The 12298-nt window shown below is 44.9% G+C and overlaps 1 long non-coding RNA gene across 1 annotated transcript; it reads right to left on the reverse strand.

Annotated features, from left to right (window-relative positions):
* Positions 1–3850: 3850 nt before the first annotated feature.
* LOC146174949 (uncharacterized) lies at positions 3851–8717 on the reverse strand. The gene is made up of 3 exons (XR_014701704.1): positions 8647–8717; positions 7709–7738; positions 3851–4215 (listed from the first exon to the last, which is right to left on the reverse strand). It is a non-coding gene; the product is annotated as an uncharacterized LOC146174949 (long non-coding RNA).
* Between the last annotated feature and the right edge of the window lie 3581 nt (positions 8718–12298).

Below are 12298 nucleotides of genomic sequence, written 5' to 3' on the forward strand. Positions count from 1 at the left end.
AAGCGACGCTGCCCGTGCTGCAGTGAGCTGGCCCCTACTTGTGCGGACGTGACATCATCAGCGCATTTGAGCATAGCGGAAGACCCGTGCTCAGAACTGCCAGCGACGCAACCCCTGATGAGCAAAATTGTAGCACTAACCTTCGGTTAGCACACTGTTAGAAGAGTTCAGTGATCTGTTTACGCCTGGTCTAGGGCGCATTAACGGTCCCGCAGTTCATCTGCGGTTGCATGAAAATGCGAAACCGCGCTTCTGTAAAGCTCGTTCTGTGCATTATGCAATGCGGGAGCAAGTGTGTAATGAAATAGACCGACTTGTTAAAGATGGCATTCTCTCGCTTATCGACAGTGCAGATTGGGCCACGCCACTGGTTCCCGTGATCAAGAAGAATGGTTCTATTCGGTTTTGTGGCAATTTTAAGGTGACCGAAAACTTTGCATGCGTTACGGAGCAGTACCTATTGCCGAAAATACGGGATATTTTCGCCAATCCAAACGGGGTGAAATGTCCAGCGCAATCGACTTGAAAGATGCTTACAATCAGTTGCCGCTTGACGAGGAAACCAGGAAGCTCTAGATCGTAAACACCCCGAAAGACCTGTTTTGATTCAATCGACTTCCGTTTGGTGCAGCCTCTGCTCCTTCAATTTCGCAGATACTTATGGAAGGCATCCTGCAAGGCATTTCAGGCGTTCAAATTTACCTGGACGACAAGTAGTCGCGGAAAAACATGGGAATTCTGACGAACAGCGTGAAGGTTTTCAGGTGTTTCCGACAGCATGGTGTGGAGTTGCATCCTCAGAAATGTTAGTTTCGGCAAGCAGAAGTTGAATTTCTGGGGCATCGTATAAGCGCGGACGGGTTGTTACCTAAGACAGATAACACTCCCGCCATAGCAAAGATACCGAAGCCAACGTGCGTTGCGAAACTGCGGGCATTATTGGGGTTTGTAACCTATTACCACGCATTTCTGTTAACCTTGGCTATGGTTCTGGAGCCGCTGCATAAACTACTAGAAAGAACGCATGCTGGAGGGGGGGGGGGGGGCGAGACAAAATAACACTTTCCAAACAACGAAGCGGCTGCTAGAGGAAGCAAAGTTCTTGGCACACTACGATCCAATTAAGCCCCTTTTCTTTGCAACCGATGCATAATCGTGTGGCGTTTTCGCCGTACTATACCACAGAGTAAATGGGCAAGATCTACCAATCGAGTTCCTTCAGCTGCTGAGCGCAATTATGCGCAGATTGAAACAGAAGCATTGGCGGTAGTCGTCGGTGTTACAAAGTTCCGGGAATATCTGCTCGGGAATCAGTTGACGCTCTTTACTGATCAAAGACCTCTCATGAGCTCTTCCAGCCCCAACAAGCCAGTTCAAGACATGGCCGCTGCACGGATTCAGCCATGGTCTCTCCTGCTGAGTCCCTATAAACTACAAAATTCCGTTCAAGCCAGGGAAGGCGCTTATTCCTGCCGACACCCTTAGCAAAACGCTAAGGCTGCAGAAGATAATGCGCATGAGCACGTTCTTCTAACAGATCACCTAAATTCTGGTCTGCTCTCAGCGAGTGATTTGGCCAAGATGACGGGCAGTGATAGCGACCTTGCACAAGTCCGCCAATACATTCACAATGGCGGGCCACGATACTTGCAGCCTAGTCAGGATCCATTACGCTCATATATGCACAGGAAGGACGAACTGACGTGCAGCCATGACATTGTACACTGGGGTCATCGTGTGGTAATTCCGACGGCTGCGAGGGTACCAATGCTGCGCATGCTGCATAACGCGCATCAACGTATAACGGCCATGAACAAGTCGGCTCGGTCTCTATTCTGGTATCCAGGACTCGATCGGGGCGTTAAGAAGCTTGTCAATGCGTGTCCAACATGCATAGAATGAGGCAGCATGCCCGCTGCCCAACAACCCGTTCCTTGGCCGAAAACGGAACAGCCCTGGTCTAGAATTTGTGTCTATTTTGCGGGGCCCTTGGAAGGTCACATGGTGATGGGTGTGGTCGATTCTCATACAAAACGAGGTTGCTGCTATGAAGACTGCTACTTCAACGAAAACAATTGAAGCACTGCATACAATGTTCAGCCGATTCGGCTTGCCGATGACTCTTGTGACTAACAATTGGCCGCAGTTTAGTAGCAAGGAGTTCAGGGCATACATGAAGCGCAATGGCATCATTCCTTTCAATACAGCTCCTTACAAACAACAGTCTAACGGCCTGGCGGAAAGAGCGGTACATACTGTGAAGCAAGGACTAAGCAAGAACACGCGCGGTAGTCTGCAAGCTCTCCTGGACCACATTCTTTCTCATTATCGGCGTACCCTCCATCTAAACGGGAAAACCCCGGCTTCCATGCTTTTCAGTTACAAGCCGCGCTGTTTACTGCACATTATCGTGTCATGACCTTTCCCCTGTGCAGGTACATGCAACAACGGCAAACCGCTGCGCAAAGAAGTCTGGTTCAGGAACTACGAAGCAGGTGACAAATAGAAACCAGGTGTGGTAGAGTCCAGCGAGGGCTCGTGCATGGCAGCCGTAAAGACCGCAGATGAGGAGCAACATCGCCGCCACCTGGACCAGCTAAAGACCAGGAGAACCGGTGGGGAAGGAGCGGAGGTTCAACTCGACGCCCCCACGGAAGCATCAATGGCTGAAGACAGCTCAAGCGTATCGGTGGAGCCGCAGTCTCAAGTGAACGGCAGCAGCGCGAGCCAATGTCAAGTGGGCGCTGACATGCAAACACCGTCAGGCGTACAAGCTGAGGGCAGTAAAAACGAGGCACCAGTGACTGGCGGCGCTGGAGTGACACTGCGCAGGTAAAAAGGAACACCCGACGCCCAGACCGCTTCACTCCTTAAGGGGGGAGAATTGTTGTGAAGCATGCACACTGCCTTATTTACCGAGATACCGGCCACGCCACATGTTAACGACAGTAGCTGCGGTGAAGTGTCTAACCAAGCGGCTATAAATACTACTAACTTTTAATAAAATTTGTTCGCTCTTTCCCAACCACTTGTCGATTCACTTGACAAAAAATAATAAAGTCTATGCCGTAAGTAGGGACTGTAGAAGGTCTTGCAAGTTTTCTTACGTTCTTTTTTTACTATAACTATTTTGTCCTTTCTAGCGATAACAGTGATTTTTGTAAAACGGTGACGTAAGAAATATTTGTCATTCCCTTGTTTGAATATTTATGATCGGAAACAATAAAATTTATTGCAGATCAAATTGCCGATTTCAATATTTAGTGCCGTTCTTTTCTTTATCATACAAGTTAAAGATTGCGTTTCATTCTGGGTGTGAAGCAGCCGTTCTTGGCGTGAGTGCAATAACAACGCCCGCGATCTTGAATTGATTTTTGCTATTTAGTAGAATCGCCGGCATTATTTTTTTCTTCTCGCCTTTACGAGCTTCTTCAGATTCACTGGAGAATCAGCAGGGGGGAACGCAGAAAATACAGTTGTCTCGTAGATTGTTCGACAGTACAAAACAATTATTTGTGATTCTGCTTTCAGAAAGTGCTAACATTTCCACACAAGGAACCGCCGATAAATAAATTGTAGCGACTTGAGCACCGCAAAGCCTGTTTTGAAGTCTTCCAAAAGGCAAATGCCGAGAAACTCGGAAATATAAAGTGATAGATTTCTAGTCTGATGCTGCTTTAGCCGCATAGTTTTGCAATCCAGTTGACGCTTCGTCAGATAATCTAGTGAATACAGAATATAGGTCTAGTTCTTCATTTTTTATTTATTTTATTCCTTTCCCAGAGCAATTTTCGAACTCTTTTATAAAATACTAAAGATACCAAGGTGTAGCAAACAACGGTACCATCATTGGAATATTTTCACAGCATGCCGCTCGTAAAATATTAAGAACAATGCCACATTTATTCTGTCCCAAGCGTGGTGGCGTGTGAGGCAGGGATAGTACTAGGAAATCAAATTGTCAAGCCCGATTTTTTTTTATTCCTTTTCCTTGCTTGCTTTCTCTTGAAAATTTATTCGCTGGAACGCAACTCCAAATTATATGTTATCCTGCGATCAGACACGTTCTTTGGCATTCCTCAATAGTTCCAAAGTTGTTGCAGTTGGGGCAGCATCCTCCCCACTTGAACGGCTCACACTTCCCTGTAGCAGGGTTGAACCAATAGCGTGGCACAATCGCCTTGCAAGGCCCAACTTGTTGTGGTTGCTTGCAACCTGCACAGAAAAACCATTAGATTAGATACACGCTGAATGTTAACAGCGTATCAGTTTGGTCTTTACGTATGCAAAACTATGTGCTGACTGCTCACACAAGACTTCATTATTAGCAGTTCAAAAACTACCCATTGCTTACATGTATAAGAAACGGGGACCAATTTTCGAAATTCTTGGTTGTGTCAATAATAGCAGGGCCCAGGTCACAAAGCTGTGTTGTGTACCGTCTTATTTACACTTGAAGTGAGCTCTGCTCTGCGTGGCCAGGCACGTGCTTTCCTCCATAGCACATAATCCGATCGCAATTCAACACAGTTCGGCTCATGGGTACGATGACCTCAAAGTGATGCTTTGGTCTGCTATTAGGTGTACGGTGAGGCTCAGCGCGAGCACAGCCACGAAGAGCCGTCTTCCCACTAAGTGTGATTGACACTGTACAAGTTATAATCTGAGATTATCGGCAAATAAGAATGCAATAAATACAGCTGCAAATATGTTGCAAGTGTTAGGCGAAACATCCGTACAGATAATAAGAGGTAACAAAAAAACACATGAACGCAATTTAGAATACAAGAACCCTAGCAAAGAGTGCTTTTGTAACTTCTGCAATGGTAAGCACGGAAAATATCCCTAATAAAAAGTAGATGATCACTACTGGTATCACCGTCACAAATTTCTCAGCGAAAAAGCAATAAGCACGATTAAATAAAATCTTATTGCCGGCAAGCCTGCAAATTGTTTGCTTTCGGAAGCTGCTGGCGTGCGGCCGTATCCCTGCAATAATACCGCACCGCAAAATGTTTTGCAATTTTCTTTTTCATGCTCGGTGTTACAAAACTTGAGTTTATCACTTCCTTTGTAGCTCGAGATGTTTGCAGATTAGACTGGAATGATTGCAGGCCACCAAAGTTTCAGAATCATGCCAGACGTTTCGAGTATCATTTATCTGTTTTATCTAGATGTTTCTGCTCCGAATTTAAATTGACCACAGAGGCATCCGTAGAGGGATAACCGCGTGGCAGGCTTACTGCTATCGCCGATGTAGGTTTTTATTGGTTTTGTTTTGCGGAGTTTAACTTCCCAAAGCGGCCGAGGCTATGAGAGACGCCATTATAGTGGACGACGCCGGATATGTCGACACCTTTGTATTTCCTTAATGGGCACTGACGTCGCATAGCGCACGAGCGCCTTGCTTTTCGACCCCATCGAAAAGCGGCCGCCGTGGCCGGAATTTTATCCAGCATTTTTGGGAACAGTACTCGATCGCCCTAAACATTGTACCACCTCGGTGGGGATGATTTCGTTAAAAAGCCTATATTAGCCCAATAAAGAGTTCATTTTAGCGCAACTCCAGGTTCCTCATTCGCTATCTTAGGCACTGTCTCGACCACGTTAGAATATTTATGCGCATCCAACTGGCGTTTAATATTTATGGAAACCCAGGCTTCCACAGTCCTCAGGCTCTCAGCATCCACCTAAACCGTGGATAACTCTGACACACTCTTTTCCGTTCTTGGGCCCCCCCATTCTCCGTCTCCCAATCTATTTTTTTCCCACCCCATACACTTTTTCTTTTCCTAAAAGACCACTGCCGACTTCTTTCAATTTTTCATCGTTCCGAACTTCGCTCTTCGCCTTCCTGTCCATGCGGGGACTCTGTGGGGAACGTCCTCCATTACCTAATCGAATGTCCGCTAACCGCAGACATATCAGAGCGGCTTCCTGGCAATCCAGACTTTGTTTCTTCTGAAGATCTCCCGTCGTTATGGTCTTCCCCTCTTTCTTGTCCACTGCTCAATGGCATTGCTGTCCACGTTTCGCCTTTACTCCACCTGTCAGTCGCCTCCAATCCCGCCCCGACGGCTCGTATACAGGCCTAGGTGCCAATCTGCTCCATGTCTTCGTTGCGGAGGCCCCAAGTGGCCAATCTTGGTCGCCGCGGCCCTTCCCATGACATGTGGACATGGGACTTTCCTGCTTGATCGCCCTTCGTGCGCTCATAGTAATATTTTCCTTTCATTGCTATAGCTAATATACTAGTTACTACTAATTGCTGTAAATGGACATGTTGCTTCTGCGATGGTAACTTTTTGTTTTGCTTTCTTTTGTTTCACTGGTAGGCGCATATTTTCCAATGTCTCTCTGTTACTTTCCTCTTTACTTTGGCCCAATTTTTATTTTCCTTTAAATTTTCTCTCTCTAATACCATTCTGCTTTCTTCTACTAACGTTTCATCTCCCTAAGTTAATTTAATTCGCTTCGTGTCATTTTCTTGGCTCCTTTTCCTTCCTCCAGTTGTCCGCACCTTCCCTCCTACTGACTACCTGCCGGAATATGTCAAGCGCCCTGGCATGCTGGCGGTAGCCTTGTTTTTCCTTTTGCACTTTTCTTTCATAAGGACCTCTCTGTTTACTTTTTCCGCTGGTAGTTGGTCCCAGTTTCGCTTTTTGTCTAATTGCTTTTTCACTAAAAGTTTTGTTGCATTTGGGTCAGCTCATTTATTTTATTTTCAATTGTTTTTTTGCCGGCGTTAGCCTCTGGTTTCGTGCGTGATTTCTAGGAAAATTGTTTATTTTATTTTTAACTCTTCATATTTTTACAATAATGGACGCTGGATGATAACGCGACCTAGCTTTTCGGCTGCTATGCTGAGTACTTGAAATATTTTTATCCACATTGACTAAAATATCACGCCAAAATGTTTGCTATCACCACGAACATGTAAAGTACACCATTAGAGCATTCCAAGCAACACCAGAGCCTCTAGTATTGGAATTTTCTCAACTTCAGCCCTCGCTTTGTAATCTACCTCACTGCAATATTATTCTGCTTATATAAATGTTTTGCTGAAAAAAAAATTTATTAGCAAGAAAACCGATAATTCAAATTGTAGTGGCTTGCGAGTCTTTTGTGTAGCGGTATGGTGCTCTTCCTTAAAAAATATCAATTATAATTCCAGCCTTCATTGCCGCTTATCCCTGCGCAAATTCACATACCATGCTAGGCTAAACAATCCGATAATATAAATGTCTTGCTTGACTGACAAAAATTTAGTGAAAGCAACCATACCACTTCTGAGCAAAAGGAGTTCATATAACCGAGTCACCACTGGTCTCCGAGGCATAGTTTGATCAATGTTTCGCGCACAAAACATAAGAATTTTGAAGTCAGAATCTCCCATTTTCACTGGCAGTCAAACAGTAGAGGAGCGATTTGGTTTCAAGACGCGGAGATAACAAAAATATTTAGCTTCATTTCGCGAGAATAGAAGTGAAACTGTCTAAGTGACAACTTAATGTGCTGTTAGTTGTTACTATATCCTATTCATTCAATAATGAAGTCAGAAATCATAAATTTATTTTTTCTGAGCTCGGCCCGAGCCCCTTTTTAATAAGAATACTGTGGAGCCCAAGAAACATGATTCCATCTGTATTATTAGTATAATGCATTGTAGAAATGAACACTGGCAGTAATGTATATCTGGAATACATACCATCTGGGTAGATACATTTCGGTGGATCAGCTGAAATAAAGAAAATTAAAAAAAGTGTTTTTCAAAGCCTACACTAGAATTATTTGGTACTAAACAATACACCACCAAACTAGATGGATTATGCCACTCTGCTTGTAAAATAAGTTATATGAACATTTATTCATCGTAGGCACTGCAGCCAAGAGAACAATAGGTATTCACGAATCCAAGAACCCCAAAGGTAGTTCCCTGGCAGCAACTACCTATGTTATCCAGTGCTTATTTATCTATTCCTATAGGCTTTTCATAAAGCAGATATGCAGGTCGACATAAGGGATACCTTATATCTTATGCTTGTCCCATCGTCATGTTTTAAAATTTTAGTACTTGTTTTCGCTTCGTCAGCACGAACTCGCCACAGTGTGTAAGCAATTTTAATGTAGTTTGAGGACTAGTGAAATAGGGAACAGAGCATGGGGGAAAGTAGGACAAAGTTCTTCACACACTTCATAATGAGTACTTCTTTCTCGATAACCGCCTTTGCATATTTTGGTAAATTATTTAATGAAGCTACCTTATCGCGTTGATGACAGCACACAATCTAATAAATGTCCTAAATTGTCTATATCGTTAAAGCTTTCATTTCACGGAATTTTTCTTTTTATTTGTGTGATATTGCGCTTGTCTATATCCAGTCTTTAGTAGTCATCCCATCTGCACTTAGCACCGATTACCTTCAGGTATATTACACAGAATAGCCTTATTTCTTCGCCCCAAAAAATCTGGCCTAATGTTTGAGAATCATAAATGTGCTTTTGTTTCAAATCCATGAATATTCTGTTATCCCGGTGATACGTCATTAAGGCACTGCAAGGATGATAATTTCAGAGCTTTTCGGCCACAAATTTTCTTTCAATTTAAAACTTCACAGACAATGCGGTACAGAACTATAATCTTACGGCAATCTTGGGCGCAGGCTGCGGCGGCCAGGGAAACCACCACGATGAAAGAAGCAAGTATTGGCTTCATGCTGAAAGGCTTCGAAGCTGGAACGACAAGGCTCATACTTTTATATGATGAGCGCCATTGGCCGTAAATAGTAGGAGCAGTGGATATGAGTCCATAACTCAAGAGTTTCCACCACATGTGACAGATACCCATACGCGTTGTCGCACGTGCTGTTACTATCTCTGTGCTGGCTATGTACCTTTGCATTTTTTTGGGTAAAAATAAGGGCACGTGGAGCCGCTATTTCTTCCTCCCAGAAATGAAGTTCGTAAAAAAACAACTGCTAGGCACACGTGGAGGAAAGGTTTGGAATAAACTAATCAGAATATTTATATTAGAAACACGGTTCGTTCAACTAGTAAAAAAACAAATGTTTTTGACATATTAAATATCATATTCTTTGTTTAAGCTATTTCAGTCTCGGCTGCGTTAACATAAAAGTTAGTGAACCCGTTAACTGGAACAGGAGTTTAACGAATATACATTTCATCCCAGCAGAATATCGCTGCGAAAGCAACATTACGCCAGATTTCAACTCGTCCCGTATGCCGTGGCCGCGGCCCCGAATGACCTTCAACAGCAGCGAAGTAGACGAAGAAGAAGTAGAGGAAGAAGAAGAGGAAGAAGAAGAAGCAGAAGAGGATGAATAAGAAGAGGAAGAAGAAGAAGGAGAAAAAGAAACAGAGAAAGAAGAACAATGCTTGGTCACCCGCCGCGAATACTTTCTCTCCGCATTCGGGTTCAGCAGCATTGAACCCTGCTCATTTGTTAGTAAAGATTTCATAACCGCTGTCATTTACTAAGGGTCCCAGGAACCCAAGATAATCGATGATATCCCCTTTTAATTTACTTCACGAGACATTAAGTGAAAAACCGTCATCAGCTGAAAGTTGCTTGAGGGTGCGGCTCGTTCTTTGCTCGCGATTAAACATAAGGAATGAATGATTGACGTTTTTTCTATAAAAACATTGATTAATTTATTAACGCGCTTAGATACATCTTTATGTGACCCCTAGATGAAAAATGTTATCCCATTAATATATAGAATCAAAGTCAGCAGATACACTAAGTAGCAGGATTCATCTGTTCATTTCGCGAAGGTTTTATAAACATATTTAGGCTTGTCTAACCTATATGTTTTGCAACAAGTCCGCAAAGTGATTTCATGAATTGTTGCTTATCTACCTAGTCGGAGGCAGTGCCCTGTCATGCAAGGTTGAGTATCGAATGATGTAGATGTAATCTCAGGCGTCAAACAAAGATCAGTGCTTGCTCCGATTCTGTTCTTCGCTAGTTAGCTTCGGACACTTCGCAAATGATTGTGGAATAATACAGACGTAAGCAAAACACAGGACCAAATAAAACTTAATGGTTCGCTAACATCGAGTCCCTCATGGTGGTCACAATTGGGAACAAAATAACTGCAACCATAACCGCCACATTTACTACCAAGACGAATATGGTAAAATTCTCCTACCCATTAGGCGGAACTGAAATATCAGAGTGCTATCAAATCAAAACTTTGGGCGACCTTATTACTAGCAACTTAAGCTGGCATCCTAATGTAGAGTATATCTGTCGCAAGGCAGGCAGGCAACTATGATTATTCTGATTAAAGTCGCGTAAAGCCCCATTGGAAGTCAAATTACAAGATTATTGAAGGCTTTTGTGTCCGTCATTAGAACATGCCCATGCAATCTGGATCCCTTATTAGAAGCACCGTAATAATATTGTAGAGTGCATTAAAGCATTAGCACTACGGTACATAACGGTAAAGGAAATAACAAGAAGAATAAGATTGGGATGGAGCGCATTTGGCAAGCACTCGCAGATTATGACTAGCAGCTTACCGGTATCGCTCAAGAGGAAAGTATACAACAGTTGCATCTTGCCTTTACTCACCTATGGGGCTAAAACGTGGAGGCTAACCAAGAGAGTTCTACTTAAGTTGAGGACAACCCAGAGGGCTATGGAAAGAAAAATGGTAGGGGTAACATTAAGAGATAGAAAGCGTGCAGAGTGGGTGAGAGAAATAACTCAAGTTACCGACATTCTAGCGGAAATTAAGAAGAAGAAATGGACATTGGCAGGACATGTAGTGCGAAGAGAGGATAACCGATGGTCGCTTAGGGTAACAAACTGGATTCCAAGGGAAGGAAAGCGTAGCAGGGGGCGGCAGAAAGTTAGGTGGGCGGATGAGATTGAGAAGTTCGCAGGGGTCAAGTGGATGCAGCTAGCACAGAACCGGGTTAAGTGGAGAAATATGGGAGAGGCCTTCGCCCTGCAGTGGGTATAATCAGGCTGATGATGATGATGATGATGGCATATATTCATCATATTCATGTTAGCCTAGCGTCACTGATATGCGAAACCGAGCTGGTTTAAGAACACTGTCACGAAGCAAACAGTGGGGTGGCGGTTGATCCGCACGGACCGCAACCACCGGAGGAGCGTACGTCGATGGAGCATAAAATGGGACAGGACGGCGCAGCACGTCCGCATAGGTCACCGGCTGAACGGTGTTGGTGGACTGATTGAAACGACTGGTGCCCTGCGTGCGTTCTGGACTTCTTCGCGGATTACGCTACTCAGGGAATCCACAGAAGGGGAAAACGATCCTTGAAGCTTTTGGATCTATTCGCGGACTACATTCGGATAGTTCACGTAGGGCGCTTGGATTGTTCAGAGAGTCAACGTCAAGTTGGTCCCAGATGGACACTGGGACCGTTGGAAGGGCATACTGGCGGGATAGCTGCGCCAGCATTTTTTTCCATAAGGACGGCGTCAGTCAAGAACGCAGCGACGGTGGTAGGTGGGTTTTGTTTTTGTGCAGTTCAGACGCCGTAGTGGAGGACGCCGGAAATTTCTACCACCTGGGGTTCTTTAACGTGCACTGACATCGCACAGCACACGGGCGCCTTGCTTTTCATCTCCACCGAAAAGTGGCCGCTGAGGCCGGGGTTCGATCCCGCGTCCTTGGAAACAGTAGTCGAGCGCCGTAATCACTGCGCCACCCCGGCGGAGTACGGTGGTAGGTAGGTTCCTGATGAGCCCGTAAAATAAGTGCTCTTTCACACCACGCATCAGGTGCCGCAATTTCTTGTCTTCTGGCATGGAAGGGTCTGCCCGATAGCAGAGACGCGTTATATCCTCGACGTACATTGCGACTCTCTCGTTTGGTAGTGGGATGTACGATTTCATAGCCTGCTCTGCCTTCTCCTGGCGGTCGCTGCTGGCATAAGTGCTCAGCAGCTGACTTCAGAAACCCGGCCAGGTCAACGGTGTTGCCTCGCGGTTTTAGAAACACGTCCCCGCCGCCTCCTCAAAGCTGAAATAAACGTTGCGGAGTTTGCCGGGCAGTCCCAGTTGTTAAATGCGGCGACCCGTTCGAACTGAGCCAGTCAGTCTTCGGCATCTGCATCACTATGGAATGGCTTTGGAGGCGAGAGATCTGCAAGGTGACGTTGGCGGAAGCAGCAGAAGGAGTACTCACGGCATGAGTTGGCGGTGCCGTTGCCATATCAGCTGGAGGGGTCTGCAGGAAGTTCCCTCAAGAGGAATTACCTCTGGTGACAAACCTCGCAGCCTACGGCTTGTACGATG

Source organism: Amblyomma maculatum, chromosome 11 (assembly GCF_055883805.1).
Source record: "Amblyomma maculatum isolate TAMU_Amacu chromosome 11, ASM5588380v1, whole genome shotgun sequence".
NCBI classification, from domain to species: domain Eukaryota; kingdom Metazoa; phylum Arthropoda; class Arachnida; order Ixodida; family Ixodidae; genus Amblyomma; species Amblyomma maculatum.